General features: G+C 39.0%; 1 protein-coding gene across 2 annotated transcripts in view; it reads left to right on the top strand.

Annotated features, from left to right (window-relative positions):
• Positions 1-22,820, top strand: part of PTCHD4 (patched domain containing 4) — a 97,929-nt gene that overhangs the window by 56,628 nt on the left and 18,481 nt on the right. The window lies entirely within an intron of this gene.

The raw sequence follows: 22,820 nt of genomic DNA, 5'->3' as shown, positions 1-22,820 counted from the left end.
GTGGTATTAAATGAGATTTGCATCTCCACCCTCTATTTTAAAGGATAACAGACAACTCCATCCATTGCAGGATATTGCAGCCTCCCTGAAGAAGAGTTCTTTTTTTTTTTTTAATTCTGCCAAGGGGTAGTGTATCAGCAAAGATGGTAATGGTTTGCCCATCCAGCAACATGAAAGCAAAACCCATGAATAAAAAAAAAATCTTCTCTAGACCTTCAAGTCAGAGAGGAAATGATTCTCAATCCAGGAAAGGTAATTGGACATAACAAAACCACATAACTTCAAATGTATTTGGATATCTTAGCCCACTGATAGGTGAGGTTAAGTTTTTCTGTTCCTTAGAAGATTTAGGAAAAAAATTGGAGCCTTTTTTATTCATAAGACATCTCTACCAATCAGTTACAGGGAGGAAAAAGCACAGGACCACTGAACTGCATTAATTATTTATTCTGACAGTCTGAACAAGCAATTGAATTGAGATAGCTTGGGTGTCTCTGTTGACTAATAGGGGAGAAATATTCCAGAGTTTAAAGGCAAGGAGTGAATTGAGAGTGAGTGTTTATTAATACATGGTTGAATTTACTACTCCAAGGAGAAGTTTATGTTATAGCTCTTTGGTTCTCATCTACAGAAAAGAATAATTTTGGAAGGCCTTAGAATTGTTATGCAGGCTCTGAAACATAAAAGCATTATGATAGTAAAAAGTTAGTGGGAAGCTCCTGAAGGCAAATAGATAATAAGATGTACATTGATCATAATTCCTATAAAAAGTACAAACTAGAAAAAACAGGAAAGAAACAAGGTAACTGGATAAAGGAACTTTTTTTAATGAAGACTAAAAAAGAATTACACAGCATAAATCATTTATTATCACAGAAAACCTGAAAGACAGCAGATTTATCCTGAGCTTGTTTTATTCTCTTTTTGTCTCTTAGTTTCAGTACTATGATGCCAACTAATTCTTGCTGAGCAGCAAAAGCTTTGTAAAAAAAAAAATAGTAGGCAAAATTGAAATTCTGAAATTCACAGAAGCCTGAAGAAATAAAGGATGGGCTGTACACAGTACAGCAGTCTGAGGCGGTTCCCTCAGCAGGTCATTGTAGGTTCTCTCTGTAGTCAATGGGATGAAATATGCCCTGTTGAGTCATAATTCATCTGTCCTGATTTAGAAGCCTTACTAGACTGAAAGGAAAGCATTCCTCTTTTGTGGATAAAAAGTGTCTAAACAGCTCACAGTTCACCTGTGTTTAGATTACCTCACTCCACATGTTTTGTAAATGCATGAAATTCCAGGGAAAAAAATTGAGTCAATTCAATCCTAAGTAGAACCCATATGTAGCATGGAAGAAAAAAAAAATTAACAATAATTTGTAGCTTGGGTTTCCATTCTCTTAGTTTTATTTATCTTCCCTCTCTGGAAGCAATGGCTGTATCCATAGCAGTTAGCAAGACTGTGCCACTGTTTATTCTTTATCCTGGAGGCCAGCTGGCATTATCTGACAACATCCATATGTTTCAATTCTCCTAGCCTTCAAAAGAGAGTGGCCATATCCAAATTTTCTATTGGGAACAGTTCCTGGCCTATAATACATCCTCAACTGTGCATGGGAACGATTAATGAGAATGTTACTTGGCCCAGATGAAACCTCTCTGCCAATCAGATATATGGCAAATAGTTTTGGGGCATCCATTCCAGGGCATTTTTTAATGTTATGATATAAAGGTACCCACTAAAAATGACTGCATAGCACAGCTTTGGAAACCCAGGCTACAATGAACTGCAGCACATTTCAGTAGAGGCAGTGGCAAAAAAATACTTCCGTGCATGTTGGATTCAGCCCTGTGGTTATCTTGTCTCCATTTTCAATAAAATATAAGATAGTTGGGAGCTACAAGGAAGCTGATAATATAGTGAGAATGACTGACAGCTGGTGCTGATAAAGGGGAATATGTGCTGGATAACCCGAGAATATATGAATATAGGAGATACAATCAATGGGAAATGGGCATTAAAGTGATCACTGTCAAAAAACTGAAATCATAGCAGGCTGAAAGAACAGAAAATGACTATATGATTTATTTCTGATCTCTTTATACAAGACATGAATCAATCAGAAGAAGACAGAGCTACATTTATAGTTTATTTTTGATGTCATGAAGAAGATAAATCTGGAGTTCTACAGTATTGCACATTGGCAGATGTGCAGTGAGGGGTCCAGTCTAGCAATGGGTGTGTCCTGACAACTCAGACCCAGCCTCTCTGGGAATAGGTGGAATACGAATGTCACCAACCATAACACGAACTAAATATCTTGATCAATCTGGAAAAATAGACTTTCAAGGAGAGTGCCAAGGAGATTAAAATCCAGATTGGGGAAAAAATGGACAAGACCTGCACTATTACCACCTGTCTTTCCCTGATATCACCAAAATTTTTAATCATACAGTAGGATTATTGCAAAATATAGGCTTTCTTTATAGAGGAATAGCATTAGAGTAGAAATTACATTTGAAAATGAAAAAAAAAAGGAAAAATGAATTTTACTCTGGAACCTTAGATGAGTGTATGTCTTGTGTGACAGAATTTGATTCAGCTTCTTAACTTGATTCAAGTTAAGGCTTTCTTGGTTCCCATTGCATCAACAGAGGTCAAAGCTGGAATTCAGCTGCTTATTGCAGATATTTTGTGCAGTTTAAGAAGCCCTGGGATATATTCTGTCTGGCCTCCAGATGCCAAATAAAAGAACATGAAGAAACATGTATCAAAGTATCTAAACTATTAGCGACCATCTGCATTTCCACCACTGGATTTCATCACTAGTAAACAAACACAGTCAAACACAGATTTTCAGTTGATCAAATGTATTTTGCTTTTCCACAAATGCATTCTGATTTCAGGACTCAGGACAATTTTCCAAGAGTATGAATTTTCTAAGAGTATGAATCTAAGAGTCATGTTTGAGTAGCTCGAATACTCCAGTCCTGGACACCTATAGTTGGGCATATGAATGGAGTCCCTGCTGATTTTGTGTAACCATATGTTTCCAGGCAAGAAAATGTCTCCAACGCAGCAGAGCCTGCTGAAAATTAATTTCCAAAGGTTTGAAAAATTGCCTCAAATAATCTTGTAAACATTAGCAATTATTTCCTTAGAACTTGTGGAGGCAGGCCCCAGAGGATGGGACTAAGAAAACATAATGCTGACCTTTAAATAGCAGCAGAAGCAGAAGGTTCCAGAAACTTACAGACTGGCCAGCCTAACTGTGAAAGCCACAAAGACAGAGAGGAAGGTTGTTGAACAACCAGTTTGCAACCACCCAGGCCAGATAATAAAGTCATAAGAAAGAGTTAACAGGAATTTGTCAAGAACAGGTCTCATCCAATAAATTTGGTGGAAAATGTGAGACCGTAAAGACCCCCAAGGTGATTTATTTTAGTGATTCTTATACTTTTGTTTTCCCATAAATAATGGATGCCAGATCATTAGTCCATCTTCATGTGTTTTTTACATCTTGCATGTGTCAAGGGCCTCTGTTTAATGTGTGGCACACTTCCCAGGAAAATGTCATATTTTCAATTGACACCCTACAGTAATTGCCATATCTTGGCCAGAACAAAACAAGACAATCAGATCAGAACTTGTGATGGAAGTATTGCCACCATAGGAAATTGCTCACATCCTTGAGGCATTCCCCCTTCTTGAATGACAGTTCTGCACCTGTGTCTATCATGGGTAATATTTCCCAAGTAAAAAAAAACCTGCTGCAGTCAATCATTTGTGTTATCAGCCAGATTTCTCCAACACCTAGACTAGTATTCAGAATGCTATGTTCATTCAACTACACTGAAATCAAAGAGGTACAGAGGAAAAAACAAAATTCTTGATTTACAGAAAAAAACCCACAACATTCAAAAGCCCCATTTAGAGCAAAAAGAGCTGTTTGGTAAAATGACTCATGAAGAACCAAAATCCCGAGGATTTAATATGAAAGTTATTGACTAGAATTTGTGAAATCCCAAAGCCTCACTCTTAGTGCTTTTCTGTTAAAGGTATTATAAGATAAATATCTACAATGTTCAGTGTCTTTTCCCACCTCAGAATTATCATGGTGGACTTTTCAGTATGGGCTTCTGATCTTATTCTGTTACATGAAACCTGCAGCAATTTATAGGTCCCCTTGCAGTAAATTTTTAAGCAATAAAAGGATGCTTAAATATTAAATTAGCTTGGTGCACTCATCTTTCTCTGCATATAGCCTGCCAGTGCTTCTTTAGCAGTTTTAGTTTAAAGAAATTCTCAATAAAATTGTTAAGGTGACATTTGTAAAGTTGAGTCTAATAAATTTTCAAAAGTTTCTGAGGGAAAATTGTCAAATGTCAGAATGTCTACACATGCATACATAGTGGAATTTTCAAAATTGTCTTTGAGGTAGAAGGAGAAATTACTTAGATGTCTATCAGTCAGTTTCGATGTCTACATACATTTTTAATTACCTCTTTAATGTTAAGAGTGACTAAAATGTCATCTCACCTAGAGTTATCAGCCTGAAAATTAAACTTCTAGACTCCCTCAACAGTCATATGAAGTGAGTGTCCCCAGAGAATCCATCCCACCTATTTTAAGATCCAATTAATCATTTATTTGTCTAAAGAGGAAGCTCAGGGGCCTAACCTTGTCTTGGTGCCTTTGAAGACTAAACAACAAATATCAGGACATACCATGTTCATCCTTGCAGAGAAATTAGCTGGGGGTAGGAACTAAGGGACCACTGAGCTGGGTCCTTCCTTTTTTACTTAATTATGGACTGAAAAATGAAAGTGAACAAGCTGAGCATGTCAGATGTTGGAGGAGGAGTGTGTGTAGTAAAGTACCTAGAATTCATTTGGAAGAGCTTACTGAGGCTGTTCTCTTACAGAGAAATGTCTGTGTTTTTCTCACAACTCTCTCCATATTTCTTTGAAGTTGTTTTCAGTTTTTGAAGTCTACCAACTTACATTTAAACACCCAGGGATTTTCTATAGAAGTTCTTCATTCATTTGTAAAATGCAGGCTCAAGTTGGAGTGTCTGAAGTTTGAAAAACTTGCATTCAACTTGCCACCCTTTTCTTGCAAGAAAAAAAAACAAAAAAACAAAAAAAAAAAAACAAAAAAAAAACCAAAAAAAAAAAAAGAGAATGGCTTTGACATAAAATGTTCAATTTGGCCTGAATCCCTTTTTTAAAGTCTTAGGGAAAAAAAAAAAACAGCAAAGGAAATGAAAAAAAGCCCTACAATAACAAATGATTAAAAGTATCTCCTTCCTGTCGGTAGATCAGTGAAAAGAGCATCTACACTTGCTTAGATCCAGTTCCAGCATTAATTCTCTGTCTACCTGAGAGAATTAGTGCCCACTTGGTTCACAGTCCAGCACTCTCTCTTCATCACCATGCAGCAGAAGCCTTCTGGGGGAGGCTGCGCCTACCCAGGCACTGTTATTCTGTCCTGGCAATATTCCTTAAATCAGTGATTGATTTGGGATGTCACTGGATTTAGTCCCAGATGAGTGACATAGTCCTCAAATGAGACATTCTCTGTCTCTTACTTTGGCTCATCTGCCTTGATTTAGGCATTTAAAGGCACTTTTAAAGCCAACTCCTAAGAACATGAAAGGAAAGAGTTATGTGTTTCTACAAAAAAAAAAAAAAAAAAAAAAAAAAAAAAAAAAAAAAAGAACTGGCATATTTGGACTCTGTAAATTTATTGCAAACCAAACTTTATGGTGCAAGACAGTAACTTGTACCAGCAATAGCATGGCCAGCGTGACCAGGGCAGTGCCCATCCCCTGTGCTGGGCACTGGGCACCTCAAATCCTGTGTTCAGTTTTGGACTCCTCATGACAAGAAAGACATCGAGGGGCTGGAGCATGAGAAGGGAAGAGACAGAAGGGAACAGAGCTGGGGAAGGGGCTGGAGCACAGGTCTGATGAGGAGCAGCTGAGGGAGCTGGGAAAGGGGCTCAGCCTGGGGAAAAGGAGGCTCAGGGGGGATGTTCTCACCCTCTACAACTCCCTGACAGGAGGGTGGAACCAGGTGGGGGGGGGGTGGGCAGCAATAAGACAAGAGAAAACAGCTTCAAGTTTCACCAGGGGAAGTTTAGATTGGATATTAGGAAAAAATTCTTCACTGAAAGGATGGTCAGGCAATGGAACAGGCTGGCAAAGGAAATGATGGGGTCACATTCCCCAGATGTATACAAAACTGTGTGGATGCAGTGTTAGAGACATGGTTTAATGGTAGACATTGCAGTGCTGATTTAATGGTTGGACAATCTGAGAAGTCTTTCCCATCCTTAATAATTCTGTTATTCTAGAGTCAGATGTAAAGGCAACAATTCAGTCCTGAAAGAACAAATATGAAAGAAAATCCCACCAAGATTTTTCATTGTTCTATATCTACTCTCAAATAAGACTAAGATGCTCTTTTTAATGCTGAATACTTACCAACAAGGCTAAAGAAATTCTTTCACTTTAATATAAAAAGAGAGGTAGGTGGGAAGGAGACATGAAGAGCAGTGATAGAAATTGATGCATATAACCACAATAAAAAGGTTTGAAGTTATATAATTTTGATTATCTGCTTCTTCTAGTCAATATTCAAGTCAAATTGTACCTGTGCAGGTTAGAGTCTCTCCAAAGTCCATTTTCAAGGAATAGTGTTTGTGAAAGTGTAAACAAGTATCCTGGCTAAATAACTTGAGAGAATAGGCTAAAAATGACCCTTGACTTAAGTATCTTCTATACCCTCATTTTTTAGTTTAGATTCTTCATTCTTGTGGTCCAAGAGCTTAAAAGTGCTGCTTTCTCTGAATGAAAATTTGTGGTTTCCATCAGAAGTTTGCCTTCTGTTTAAGGCAAGCTCTGGGCTAAATGACGAGCATTAATTCTTTTGCTCTTGGAGAAAAATAGGGGTGACAGAAGAAGTGAGATCATTCACAGCAAGGCTGGATTAAGTTTTCTGACAAGTTGCAAGCACCAGGGCAAGTCACCAAGTGCCAGGGGACACCCTTCAACTAGGAATTGGACCCAGGAGAAGAAGAAAATTACACCTGAACAAACAAATCTGCACAAAGAAATTGAGAAAGGTCTGTCGACCACCTATGCTAGAAGAAAAAAGGAGAAAAAAGGTCATAGGAGAATGAGCATTTTGAGTCTTATTCTTCTTAGTTCATACCTGGGAGCTCAGAAAACTGACAAAGAGGAGATATATGAACACATCCTGCCTACATCTGGGCTGCTGACAAGTCTTCCTGGACACACCACCTCCCAGTCTGTTCCAGAAGTAATAAAATCTGCCATCATCATCGTTCTGTTAGTGACAAAGGCAAACAAGAATTTTCTGCAGAATTGTTTGTGAGAAAATTAATTGACAGCAGGCTTCTTGGCAGTTTGCAACCATAACATTTGTATGATCTGCTGATGCCACGGTTTTATTCCCTGCTAATCAGATATTGCTCTCTTTACTGTGCAAGGGCATCTCTTGTAGCTGTTGTTGGCATGCAGAAGGCAGACCTCGTAACAGCAATAATTCCACAACATCTTTCTGTCTATACGGGCACATATTGTCTCAGAACACTCCATGGAGACAACCCCAGTACACTGCAGCCAAAATGTGACCATCTGCTTGATCCCTTCATGATGTGGAAATTCAGCTTTGCCAACCATTTCCTTGGATCCAGTACAAATCCCTACCTCACCAAAGGAGCCAGTTCCTCAGAGATAATTGTGGTCTTTATTTACATTCCCCTGGATTGATCCCACCTGGCATAAACAAGTTGTCAACATCTGAAGCTCTGTCTCCTTGAGCTTTCTCTGGGTCAATGGAAGGAGACAGACACCTGTAGATTTCCAGATAGACAATCTATCTAAGGTTGTCCTAGATTTAAAGAGCAAAGGGGATAATATCTGCCCTGCACATGACAAGCTGTGGAATGGTTCACCAGGATTAGAGGGATTCAGTGGTCTCCAGGACCCTCAGCTTGTTGCTCTAAGCTGAGTGCACTGGAGAACACTTACAGAAAATCTGAAATCTCACAGAAATAAGCCAGAGTCCCCTGAGGTAACAGAAGCCAAAAGGGATATATCAGGGAAATATCTCTAAGGAATTAAGAGCTGTTCCTTTAGGAAGCCCAGCTGAAGGGCCTCTACATGAATGCCTTTACACCCAGCATAAGTGACAAAATGGAGAAATTTGAAGCCACCATGCTATCAGAAAGATGTGACCTAGAAGCCAATCCTGAAACTTGGTGGGATGAATGCCATGACCAGAGCATGGCTCTCAGCGGCTAAAGGCTGTTCAGAAGAGACAGGGGAGGAAGCTGAGATGGAGGAGATGTGGGTCAGGTGAAGAGACAAGATAAGCCCATGAAGTTTAGGCAAATAAACTTCCAGCTCTTCAAGAAGCTCATCCATACAACCCCACAGGAAACTGTCCTTAGGGAGCAGAACAGAGCTAGAGGATTTTTAAAGGATATTTTCCACAGAGCACAAGGCCTGGCAATCTCCAGGAACAAGAAATTAGGAAAGGAAGGCAAGAGATCAGCAGGACTGAGTGGTGTCAAACTAAAGGCAAGAAGAAAATGTACAGGCAGTGGAACAGTGGGAGCAGGGCCAGGTGTCCTGGAAAGATTACAGGACACACTTAGTTGTGTAAGGATGGGGTGAGGAAGACCAAGGAACACCTGGAGCTGAACTTGGCAGTGACACAAAAGCTAACAAAGACTTCCACAGACATGTTAGCCAGAAAAAGAAGGTCAAAGAAGACATAACCCCCTGACAAAAAATGCTGGCAAACTGGTAACACCAGGCCAGGAGAAGGCTGAGGTACTCAGCAGCATTTCTGCCTGAGAAAACAGCACAAGACTGCAGTGATCTGGTGCTAGAACAGCAGAACTCCATGTCCATGGCTATGTGAAGCTTTCATCTTCCCATATAAAATGAAAAGATAATTATCATTAGCATTTTGTATGAAATAACAACTTTAAATCTAAAATGAGGTTACAGACATGCAGATTTTGCAGCAATTTTTTAGTGGGAACATTTTATGGGAACATTTTCTGTTTTCATTACTGCCTTTCTTGAAAAAATACATTTCAAAATCACAGAAATAGAGAATAGTTTGGGTTGGAAGGGACCTTAAAGATCAGCTCGTTCCAACCCCCTGCCATGGCCAGGAGCATCTTCCACTTTCCACACCGGGGATATTTTACAGACCACAGCTAAAACTGTTTTAAGAAAAAGAATTTTAATATTCCTTGCTGAAATGTTTTTTGTATTTTGCCAGAGTATTCTGGTTTGTATTTAGCAATCTTTTAAGCTTGTACTGTGCAGTTGGAGCCTTATGAATGAAAACACCATTATAAGAACCATTTATCAGCTTGAGAGATATAGACTGAAACGGTACAAATTTCTGGCTCACTCTTATAATGATAACTCATGACAATATCTAAAATAATTTCTAGTTCTTTAAAACTGAAGGGAAAGAGCAATTTGCTATGTCATCGCTGGGATGAATGGGCAACATTCTCAGAAGCAATCAGCTAAAATAAACTGATATATAGGTTCCTGTGGAAGGCAAGCAATCTTAAAATCTCTTTCTAAAACAAAGAATAACTTTCCATTCTGTCCCACACTTAAATTGCAGTGATTTACAAATATAGTTCATTTTATATTTATTGTTATTTGCCTTTCTGAGTAAATTCAGAGTAGTGAGAGCACGTAGTGAAGTGCTTCTCACAATGGTTTGCTGACATAAAATTAATAAAACTAAGCATTCCATAAGATCAGTGATTTATTGGGAACAGCCAGCACCTTGCTCCTGGCATAGATTATAATTTTCTTTCTTCTGAGCTTTGCTTCTTTTGGTAGCAGACTCTATGAGGCTGCTTCTTTCCAGATTTTCTACATCTCTCAGTTACATGTACCAAGCCATTAAATGGGATTTGTGGTCTGGGTTTGGGGTATCTCTGCCTTATTCCCATTGCAATGATTGACATTGCAGCATTTTAAAATGTATCAAAAGCACTAAAAAGTAAGGGTTTGAGGTAGTTTGATCCAGCACTTTCCTCATTCCCCCTTTTTCTTTCAGTGCTGAGCTTCCTTTAAGGGGTAATCAGACTTTTTAGAGAGGAAGGACAGCTGGAGCAGTGTATCAGAGGCAGGGATCATCTCCCCAGTTCCTGTTGCCATGCTGCTTTTAATGGTCAGAGAAATCAATGAATGCACACAGTAAAGGCAAGTGGGAATGATGGTCTCAAAACAGCAGAGGGTTTGGTCCTAAAGCAGTAGGGACACCTTGTAGTTGTGTCAGTCCCCCTGCAAAGTAAAGCAGCCCCTGGCCCTACCACCAGCTGAGGGAGCCTTCAGCCAGTGAAGCCATTGCTATAAAAATCTGATGAACTGAATTAGCACACTGTTCTTTCTGTCACGTCCATGGCTATGTGAAACTTTCATCTTCTCACTTAAAATGAAAATTTACTTATCATTACCATTTCACATGAACTAACAATGTTAAATCTAAAATTTAACTTTATAGACCCCCCACCCCAAGTTTATAGATATAAACATGGTACCTCAACAGCACTCAGAAATTCAACATCAATGTGATTTTTTGCACTTGCAGTGGCAGAACAGTATCACCCTTTGGCCACAGCCTTTACTAGAAAACAGAACAGAGCCAGAGGTGTGACTTTCTATACAATATTAAATTTTTTGCATGCTCCCTGGCATGCTTTTACTCTGTCCATGGCACTTTCCCAAATAATTCCCAGGTGCAAATTAAGGTTTGTGCATGGTCACTCTGTTCTAAAGGCTAAAGGAGTAACATACCATAGTTTACATGCTTAGATTGCACCAGCTGGCCTCTGTGACAGAAAATTAACCCTAGAAATAATTAATTCATTAGAATGGATGCAGATTGGGAATCTCCAATGACCTCCACAGGGATGTATGTTGCACAAAAGATTCATCAATGAAAGCACTACTTCTCCAGACTCCTTGATGTTGTAGGACAACATATGTTCAAACTATTCTCATGTTCAAAACTTTTCCCATCTGAAAATATGGATATTCAAAATAATAATGGGAAAAGGGAGGGCAGCCAGCTGACTCACTGCTCCTAGTATTCCAAGAAAAGCAACTCTCCCCAAAACAGAAAGCTGTGTCATATATTGTTCCAGGACTGAAGTTTAGCCTTAAATTCTCAGAGTTTAGCCAAAATAATAATTAAGTGAAAAGCTTAATGATCCCCGCTCTGGGATGGACTGCTAAAGGTCAGGTTTCAGATACCTTAATGAGCTGCTAAATGCTGCTAACTGGAAGAGGCTTTTTTAAAAGTCCTGCACAAGCCAACCCACTCACGTTTTTGATGGCAACAGTGAGCATATCAGATGGCTGTGGGAGTTTTGCCATGAAATGAAAACTCCTCTTGTGCTTTATTTACAACCATTTCAGCAGAGTTTATGAGAAGCAGTTTGAAGGGGAGGCCCTACAAAACTGAGAAAGAGCTTTTTTGGCGAATTCCATTGTCATAGAGTCCTCTGGTCAGTGATTTGGGTGGTGAATCAGTCATGTAGAGTAGGAGTCTTTCATTGGTGACAGCCCTGACTCTTGGGAAGGCTGAAAAACAACATGGGAAGGAGTCAAGGGCTCACAGGAAAAGCAGGAGTTGTGTTGTCTTAAAAACTGGAAAAGCAATGTATTTTAATCAACGTCATCTATGAGTTTGCATGGTTTACTTCTTCTGTGTCTTGGTCCAGCACCCAAGGTATGAATTTCCAAAGCAGAACATTTACGTATATTGATTGATTGTTTGATTGATATCAGCATATAAATAGCATATAAATAGCATATAAATAGTAATAAAAATCCTCTGCTTTTAAGCATATAAATAGCAATAAAAATCCTGTGCATATAAATAGCAATAAAATAGCATATAAATAGCAATAAAAATCCTACATGAGAACAGCAAGGCTGAGCAATGCCATGGGCTTGCTGTTGGATCCTTCTGATGGTCCAAAACTAGACAGTTTAAAGCTGGATAAATTAAATTAGATTAACTAGATTTCTTTTTGCCTCAATTTCCCTGCCATAAAAGTGGTGTAATACCCACAACAATCTCACAAAGGTCATGATATTAATTCATATATATAGTGCATGAGGGAATCAATGCATGCACTGTTATATCATCCTACTGCAAAATAATCAATTTTTAATCACTGCTGGGCACAGGTGCCAAGGGTAAATGGGACCTAAGACCAGGCATTGAAAGAGGCAGGTATTTGTATCAATGCAAAGTTAGGTTTCTAAATGGTGCTGCTACAATACTAAAATTAGTAAAGTAAACAACTTTAACACCAGATTTAAGGGACTGACGAGCTGCACAACCTTATGTCAAGCTTTTCGAGCATTTGGATTTTGATGCAGTCAGCCCCATGAATACAAAAGAACATAAAATCATTCAGACTGACTCAGGCCAAAGGGTTTATCTAGCTCAGCATCCTATTTCTGATAGCAACCAATGGCAAGTGCTTTGAAAATGGGGTTTTCAACAGATCAAGCATCAAGTCATACTCTCCCAAAACACTCCCCAAGGCTCTTGCTGCTTCTTGGCTCATTGACTTGTGTGTCCAAATAAGTTATCTCTGCCTTTAATGACCCTTTCTGTGCAATTTTCCTCCATGAATGTGTGAAAGTTCTTTTAACTTGCTGAATGGTCCATATTAGTGTTCCAGGGGTTTGAACCAATTTGATACAAGAGTAGCTGCAAGCTGTGGAGCAGCAAGCAGAGCATCAATGTGTGTTGCAGTTTTCATTTTTCAACAAAACTGCATAAAGAAATTTAAGGAGAATGATTTTTATTCCAGTCATCAGATAAGTCATTTCTTCTCTCTTTGGTTCATTTTGCTTTTAACCCCTTGTCTAATGAGAGGAAACCCTTAGGTCCAAGGAAAGGTTTTCGGCTGTGAAGAGATGTGCTGAGCACCTTTATAACCATTTGATATCTTGTCTGAATGAATTCTTGCATCTCCAGCATTACCTGTCACTACTGTCTGATAAATAATATAACTGTAACTTACACATCCTGTATTGGCAACCTGGCTAAATTTATAGGGACACACTGGGAATATGGGAGAGGGCTGCTGCTCCCCCGGAGCATTGCTGTGTGAGCAGCTCAGTTTGTGTTTCACAGAGCAGGGCAGCAGCCACGTTGCTGCATCAGCTGCTTGGCTGTGATCTGGAGCAGCCAGAGGTGAGGATGTGAGGATGTAAGGATGCTTCCCAGCCTGAGCAGTCCCACTGGTGGCACAGCCTGAGCCAGCGACCTGGTGCTGCAGTGATCCCAATGCTGTCCCAGGCTTGGCAAGGGCAGTGGAGCAGCCTTCTCCCACGCTCCTGTGCAGTGCAGGAATGGGGCTTTTTACGAAGGGAAAGGGAGATTTCAGACCTATTTTTCAAGTTGCTGAGTCAGTCCTTGTATTTCCTTCACTCCCAGCAAACAGAAGCAAAAGGCCCATGTCGCCTCCCACTCTGCCTTCCCATCCCTTGTCTGAAGTAAACAAATGTCAGCAAATCCTGCACTAACAACACTGTTAAAAATATCACCCTGTCAGCAGACAGGTTCATTCCCTTTGTCTGAAGCTCTCTCTTCATTGCAGTAAAGGTGTGCTGTTACATCAAGATAAGCAGTCTAGGTGGAAATCTCAGTGTCCAGGGGAGGAACAGAGATGTTGTGCTCTGCACCACAGTGTCACCAGCTGGAGTAATTTCCAAGTAGGAATTAATAGTGAAGGAATTTGACAGGATTTGACCTGGTAACTATCAAAGTAGAGGCTAGCTATGCTTTACTCAGTTGTAACTTGTCCCTGTGGTAGCAATTGAAAATGAGCTACTTCAGCCAAGAGGCACCACTCACTCTGTTTAGTGTGTTTCAAACCAAGTTAACCCCAGCACCAGCTCCACACTCAGTGAAAAGATGGTGCCCCATTAGATTTTGGGGATGTATGGAAAATTTTCATTATCAGAGTGACTATATCCCTTTCAAAGGAGATAAATCCTCACAAAGCTTTTCCCAGGTGATTTTCCATCTGTTCTAGGAAGGGGATGTTGGTTGTTGCAATAAATAATTTGACTGGGGAAAGTTGAAGAATGAACTTTTTCTGCTCATTGCTTGTTACATCTGGAATCTTGCAGTTCAGAGACTTCAGATTGTGCAGACAAATGGATCTTGTCACTGAAAGGTGAAAAATTTCCTCCCTTCAAAATTGGGTCCCACCACTGATAACATTTTATACTTGCCTCATGGATAAAACTCCAGGAATTTGTCCTGCTCCCTTCAAACAGTGCTTCACTCTCTTCATTTGCTCAAACTTACAAAGGTACTGGTCATTTTTTTGGACATGTATTCTATTCCTCACATCTATTTACTTCTCCAGCTATTTAACCATTTTTTCTTTGAAGAAGCTATTATTGTTCTGTCTTTGCCAGAAAGCAGAAAATTACCAAATGTATCATTTCTATAATGATTCAAGTATAGATTATTTATTCAAGTATAGATTATTTTTGCTGAATGCCATAATCTACACTTGATTGAAACATTTTCCTTTCTTGAGTCTCACTGGTACCTTATTCTTTTGGATGTTACTGGATTATCAAACCCAGGTGATAAAATGTTCCAATCAGTGTCACAAATTCATCCTATACTTTTAGCCTAAATAAGTGTACAATAAATTCACGTAAGACTTTATCTAAATTCATTACCTTGTCTTCTATATGTCACTTAAACGCTCATCAATAAATAGCAGTTTCCATATGTGCAGTTCTTGCTTACAATGTTCATTAAAAGGCTTAAATGAGAAACAGCAAAATCATTTTAATTCATTGCTAAGCACAGCAGAAAACTAAGCAGGATTCCAACTTTATGTACAATTTGCAAGCCATATACATTAGCTCAAACGTAAATCTCCTTTAATGAGGTGTGCAGCCCAGCTATTAATCACATCCATTGAAACATTCCCCATGTTCAGCTCTATTTCAGTGCAGGGGGGGGGTGCTATTTAATATTTCTGTTCCTTCAAAAAAGAAGAACCGTCTAGGCATGAAAAATTGCAAAATTCTGCCTTAAAATTAACTGTAGCAACCTTCAATACAAAGAAGTGTCATTACAGTTTAGTTAGAAACATGTTTGTGTCTGGACTAGCAGGTCTTTGGCTTATCTCCAGGGCTCATCCTGGGCTTCTACCCAGGGATGCTTATGGAGAAGCTCTGGAAATGCCTTTTGAATAAGAAAGATCCAAAACTGGATAAGATTCAAAATCAGAGATGCCAAATTCTTGTTAGCATTAATTATTCTTAATTTAAATCAAGATCAAGGTCCCGCTATGGTGGTCTCTGTGTAAACAGGGAAAACAGTGTTTGCCTCCAAAATGAGAGACAGAAACTGATGAAAGATCAAGGATGTGCCAGAGGGATGTGATGTGTTAGTAAATGATCTCCATGTGATTTAGCTCAGTTCCCATAGTTGCTTGCTTTTGTTTGGGCTTCTGTGTGTAGTCTGGGACATTTATTTTGATGTGGATTGGAAAGGGTAGAATGAGGGGGCTGTCAAGGTCTGTGGAATGCATTACCTGAAAAGGGAACATATCAGAAAGGAGACTAAAAGAGCATGAGCCACTACTAGTAATCTGTGTTTCCAACAGATTGGTGTTAATCTAATTTATATCTTGGTGTTTCTCAGGAGATTGGAAGGCAAGGGAGGAACTACAGCTATGACTACTACATCCTTACACCATTTTCTTCCTGTACAGGTGTCTACAGCTGTGGTTGAGAAGTCGGCAGAATTTCATGGGGGCAGTATTAGGCTGATACTGATCTTTTCTGAAATGCAATTATAGAGCCAACTGCAGACAGAATCAAATGTTTGCCTCTCTCCTCACTGCTCCTCAGCCTCAAACAATCATGGGGCTGCTGTCTGCCAGGCTCCCCCAAAATGCCCATGAGGAGACCAAAGCTTTCATGCTTTGGTCTCATTGGAAATTCTCAGAATTATTTAAAAGGCTTTCAAAAGTTCTCATGCAAGCAGAAATAAATGCAATTACTCAGAGTACACATGAAGGAATAGTCTGTATATTTAACATATATGCCCCAGGATGCACTGCTACTTTTTAAATGAGGTTCATATTGTAATGGGGATACATCAACATTTGGAAGCTGGTGTGGAAGAATTTACGTGTTCAGGCATATGGCAAAGTGGCCATAGTCTGGCAGAAATATTTTTACGGAAATCAATATCTCTTATATAAAACTGACCTTGCTGCTGATATTTGTGGTGGATTTAAGTGCATTTTCTGTGTTTATCAGAAGTGCTAAAATCTAGCAATAATGAAATCTCTTGTGCAGCACTGGAGATTTCCCTGAGGTCCCTGTCACTAAAGATGAGGGCTCAGCTGGCTGAGGTTTCATTGCACTTGGTTAAATATTCTTTCTATAAACACCAGCTTTTTAAATTAGACAATTTATTATGATAGAGATCTGTTACTTAAAAGAAGAATTCTACCCAGAATACTTTTCAAGACAGAAAGGCACAGCAGGGTGTAAAACCCCTCTGTCAGCATTTCCACATAATCTGGTTAGAGAAGAAATTGTGCATGTAGTGACCTCACAGGAGAATGGACCTAGAAAGGATTTAATTTCTCTGTTTAAATGCTTTTAAATATCATCAAATGCCATGTACCAAATGAAATAAAGAAGTATAGGTTTAGTGAAAAGAAAATTTCTGCAGGAGTTTCAGCAGGAGATCTTGACTGAACTTCATTTTTTGCTGCAGTTGCTGTAAGCTCTGTGACATTCAGAAGATGAAAAATGAAGATGAAGAGTCCTATTGCTCAAGGAGACTACTCCCTTTGGACAATGATACTCATCAGTGCATCACTGCCACAGTTAGATCCTCTATCCCCAAAGTCTGAACCATCCCAGGCATTTTAGTGGCAGGATGAGGTGCGACTTCACCTCTAGTAGGAGATTCTGCAGAAAGGGTAAACCAGTAACCACCATGAGAGTGGTTTAGTTCCTCAGCTGTTTCATCAGACCCTCCCAGCTACCACTAAAGCAGCACAACAGCCAAGGCAAAACTAAGTAAAGAAGAAATGGTCAACAATCCAACTGTGTGAACAACTCAATTACAATCACTTTACAAGTACCTAGAGAGATGTAAAATTAAAACCATTTTTTTCCTACCTACATTTTAGATTAGTTTGAAAACATATTTGGTATCTTTTCCTTCTCCTTAATCAAGCTGGGAATTACTTAGTGTTGTGGTTAGGGTCCACTTCCTAGCTGGATCCATTGTGCTGAGATTTACCTTATGGAATGGGATCTAGATTAAGGTACACATTTCCTACTGCTACCTAAAGTATGACCAAGCTTCAAATTTTCTCTGTCTTCTACATCAAAATCGCTAAGGATTTACTGACTCTTCATAAAGAAGTGGTTTAATAATTTTTTCTATTGCTTCTTCCCTCCCTGAGATGCAGGCAGTTCTTGGTTACTGTGATTAATTTTCTTAATCTCTGCGCTTCAGTTTTTAAATGTAAGTGGGGATACCAATATTAATGATACTAATATTAGTGATTTAACAAAACAAATGCATCCTACACTGCAGTGTGTTGAGATGCAAAGTTGTTACTCTGTAAAAAAAGAGATGATGTGAACCTAAACTCTCTGAAAATGGGGTGTATCTTCAAATCAATAAGCCTGGATAAGAGAGGCCAAAGACCCAGCAACCTGGTCTAGTAGAAGGTGTCCCTGTCTATGGCATAGAGTTGGAATTAAATGGTTTTTAATGTCCCTTTCAACCCAAGCCATTCAAAGACTCAATGATTCTGCACTTCAATATGTCCCTAGTAATCATGGCCCCTGCTATTATGGGGCATTGATTAGATAAAACTAGGCAAGATTTTCTAGGAATTAGTTGCCTATCCCGTGGGGAAAAGAAAGGAAAAAGAAAAAGGTGTTTTCCCTCTACATAAAATAATGTAAAATTTATTTCCATTGGATCACAGCAAGGAATTATAATGTAAAAAATATATTTCCTGCCCACTACTATGATGTAAATGAAAGCTGCTTTCTCATCCTTCGTATACATTACAACTTACATGTTTGGCTGTTAATGAAAACTGAGTATGATACTTGGATTTCTCAGTGCAGAAATGCTGAGTAATCTGTGCTAAGGCTCTTCTAAGACTTCTGTTTGCTTGTTTGAAATATAATGTAGATGCCAAGGTTAGCACCACATTGACTGCTGTCACCTATTGCAGCAAATAATCTTCTTTATGCCTTGATTCCAAAAAATAAGTGCACAGTCATTCTAATCTTCCTTCCTAGAAAGTTTACAAAAACTGGCAGCAGCCACCAGCTCTCCTTCCAGCAGAGACCCGTGGCCTCAGACTGGGGTATCAGTGGCTGTCATGAGGAGTGATAAATGCAGATCAAACTCCTGTCCAAAGGACCTGACTGATTATGGCAGAAACAGCAGCTAAATGCTGAATGGGCATGCTTTGGTTAAGAAAACACTGAAGACAGATTGTTTTTCATGCTTAAAAAATCCTAAGCATTCTAAGCAGAGATAGGTATGATGGTACAAAAGTAAGAGACCTCAGGAATGTGAACAGAATCTGCCTCCCAGCACAGACAGGATGTACCCAGCACCTACATTAACATTTATTAATATAACCTTTAGACTTGCAATAAAGAAGACTTTATCACCTTCTAGATTGTGTATTCCAGAGTTTAATGAAGCTTAAAGAAAGAAAGAAAGCTTTGGTTTTTTTCTGATATCTAATTTAATGGTTTAAGAGGATTTTTTTTTTCCAAATGAAACCAGTGACTTCTCCTTCTCCAAGTAGAAATGAGAACGACTTGATTGTTGTCCTTATTATACCTCTTTTTTATGTTGAATGTTGTTGATTCCTCACTGGCATTCCAATCTATGAGGGGAAAAAAATCTAACTCACTCAGTTTCTCTTTGATTTTTATGTACGAATAACAGACTATTGTTTGCTGGTTTTATTCTCCAGGGCATTCTGCCTATTTTGTCCATTTTTTTTTAAATGTCATTCACAGCAGAGGTCTAGAACTAGGTGATTTTAAAGGTCTTTTCCAAACCAAATCTTTCTATGATTCAGTAAAAAAATCATACCTCATTTCAAAACAGTGCTCCAGTCCTCCTTTTTGAAGATGGAGGATACTTCGCTTCTTCTCTCCATTCTTCTTGGACCATCCCATCTAAATTTATCCCCTGAGGTGATTTCTAATTGTTCAGAGATTGCTTTGGCTTAACTTTTAATTAATTCATTTCTCCAGATTAATTGAATTTAACTCAACCAAGTTGTCTTTAATCTCTCATTTCACTCTTTTTGTTTCAATCTCTATTCTCTTCCAACTTATTTTACATATCTGCTCATAATTAATCTTTTGTTCTTAAATTTGAGGCAGAAAGTGCATTATTTATTTTTGTCTTCTCTGTGGCCTCCCTTTCTTGCTCTCCTACCCTCACGAATAATGGACTAAAAATTTCTTGTCTCCTTTCCTTTAAAGTAGTCATAGGCCATTGCCTGTCCAGCAAATAAAAAATTGCTGTACTTCATTCATGTCATGTTAGTACCAGAGAAACTTGGCAATTTTGACCCAGAGCCAAAGACCCTCTGAACCTTCCTAGAACTGCTCAGTGAACTTAACTCCACTGTCAGTGTTGTTGTGGCATTAGGAATGAAGCTGAAGGAACAGAATTTTATAGGGTGACTATGTTGACTGAATTTTGAGAATTGTCAGAAAATGTTCAGGAAAAATGGATTTGTATCCTTGTTGGGAGAAGGGAACAGACCTGCTTATCTGGGGAGAGCAACAGAGGCTGACTGGAAAACTTGGTATCAGAGTAATGACATGGGCAAACCAGTCAGGCAGAGATTTCCTCTTGTGTCAGCAAGGGAATTACTGCTCTGTATCCCCTACTACCTGCGTTTGTGTGATAGAACTGAAGACACTTGTAAAAGGGGAATAAGTGGAAGTTTAACTTTTGTATAATAAGAATCATAAGAAAATCAGTGCCAATTTTGATACTCAAAGAAGCTACAAATATCAATACTTTTTTTCCTTTAGATAATATTTATTCTATTTGCAAAAAAGCCTGGAGTTTAATTACAGTGTTGTAATTTTGAACATTATCACAAGTTTGGGCACACACATCAGTGCATACCCTTGCATAGTTCTTCACACAAATATTTGACAATAAAGCCCCTCTCTATTAATTATTGTGTAGCTACCCCAAGGTTAAATGCACCCAGGTACTCATCACTGAGAATGTGATATGTTAATACTTATAAATTAATAACAATATAAACATGGCAAAGATGCAACTGTGAACACAAACTTGCAGGAGGGCAGATAAGTGAGACTTTTGAATAAGGAGAGAAAAGTCCATATTATTATTAATTGCTGATAGAGCTGGTAAAGCATTGCTTCACCCATTCCAGTGCTGGAGAGCATCCCGAGAAGGACAATGGAGCTGTGGAAGGCTCTGGAGCACAGCTCTGATGAGGAGCAGCTGAGTGAGCTGGGAAAGGGGCTCAGCCTGGAGAACAGGAGGCTCAGGGGGGATATTCTGGCTCTGCACAGCTCCCTGACAGGAGGGGACAGCCAGGTGGGGGTTTATCTCTTCTCTCAGGCGATAAGCAATAGGACCAGGGGAAATGGCCTGGAGTTGCTCCAGGGGAGGTTTAGGTTGAATATTTGGAGAATTTTCTTCACTGAAAGGGTTGTTAAGCGTTGGAACAGACTGCCCAGGGAAGTGGTGGAATCACTGTCCCTGAAGGCATGTAGAGGATGTGCAGATGTGGCACTGAGGGCCATGGTTTAGCGCTGGGCTTGGCAGTGCTGGGTTAATGGTTGGACTCGATGATCTTAAAGGTCACTTCCAACCTAAATGGTTCTGTGGTTTCTGTACCATTAAATTAAGCCATGCCAGGACATGGGCCCTGGAAGTGGTGACCAGCCAGCCTGGTCCACAACCAGCAGGAGACTTAAACACTTGCTACAGTCATATAAAAATTGCATTCAAGTCACTTGATTCTGCAGATTTACTCAGCTGAAGGAGACAATCCTTTCTGCTTTACTGCCCAAAATTGACAGTGTGCAAGGCAGCTGTGCCTTGAGAATTTGAACAACTCACCCTAAACCTACCAGGAAATTCAAAGTCCCTCCTGATCTGAGATGCTGGTTCATAAGAGAGCAGCATTTCCACACAGGCTTTTGCTAACTGCAAGACTTCTGTACTACTGTATGTTTACCTTTCACTGGGGACACTGATCTGCAGTAGAGCAGGTAACATTCACAGAACCTGACAGTTTATGCTGTAATTTTCCTTGCCTAGAATGGCTGTCAGGAGTCTGCTTTAGGCAAAATAAGCAGCTGTATGAATCCAAACAATTTAAATCTAAAGACAAACTCAACAGACCTTTCATTGCACACACTTGGTTATTTGCAAATCTCCTGTTGTCATATTGCTGGATTTGATGTGAGAAAATTTGCTTTGTGCCTGCTTTTATTCATGCAGTTCTTCTACTACAGAGAGTGAAGGCCCACAAACAGAGGCAGAAACATCTGCAATTTACTCCTGCTTCTTTTTCTGCTCAGTAGTGTGTCTCCTTACATTGGCCAGAATTTTCTCAGGGCTAGATCCAAAGTGAAGAGAACTTTTCACTTTCTAATCCAATTTCAAATTTGTGGTTTTAATTGTTTAAATTTTTAAAATTGTTTTAATTATTATTTGAAAGCCAAATTTAATTGTTATTTGAAAGCCAAATGATTTGGATGGGTTTTTTGAATGTTGGCTTTTCTATTTTCCCTCAAGTTGAAATTCTCTAATGGTAAAAAAAAAAGAATGTGCATGTATGTATATATTTTTTTCAACATACACATTATATGCATACGTAGACATGATACATAACTTATTTGTTCAACTTTTCCGGTAAGATCAGCTTCAGCTTTATCATTCTTGACAAAGTTTAATATCTGTAGTCTTCCTAGACTGTGACTGTGACAAGTAAAATTAAAGTAAGTCTGTATTAAATTTTAATTTAATAAAAATTTAATAAAATATCATACCCCTAAAACACTTAGGAATGGAATACAAAGTCAGAACCTGTCATGGAATACTGACCACATCTGACTTTTCTGAATGTCCTCTCATATGAGCTAAGAGAACTCCTTGTCACCAGGAGGAGCTCTGTATAGAAGAAAGAGACACCGATATAATCATAGAAGATAAACCCAAACATTTTCTAGACAATGAATGTGGACCAATAGCTTAGCCAGTATACTACTCTCCATCATCATCACCAGCATGTCAATTTTTATAGTGTGCAAACTTGCATGCTGTCATTGAGAGCTCCAATTTCACTCAGTAGGCAGAGAATCATGATACAAATTACTCTGATTATTTGTATTCATAGCAAAATATTTCCTTATCATGTACAGAGAAACAAGGTGCCCCATTCTTGGTCACAGCGACTCATTTCTCAAAGAATCCCTTTAATTTATACTCTTTGGAATAAAATGTTACTTGTATTTTTAAGTTTTTCAAGTTGAATCCCTTAAACCTTGAAAGATGTAATAGGATGACAAAAGGAATTTTTAGAATGAACCCCAGACTTGCACCTAACTTCATGTTCTCCTGTATTTGCAGCCTATTTGGGAAATAATTCAATGTCCATTAAAATCAATTAGTGTCTTCAT

Source organism: Motacilla alba, chromosome 3, assembly GCF_015832195.1.
Source record: "Motacilla alba alba isolate MOTALB_02 chromosome 3, Motacilla_alba_V1.0_pri, whole genome shotgun sequence".
Lineage (NCBI taxonomy): Eukaryota > Metazoa > Chordata > Aves > Passeriformes > Motacillidae > Motacilla > Motacilla alba.
This window is presented reverse-complemented; position numbering and strand designations above follow the sequence as displayed.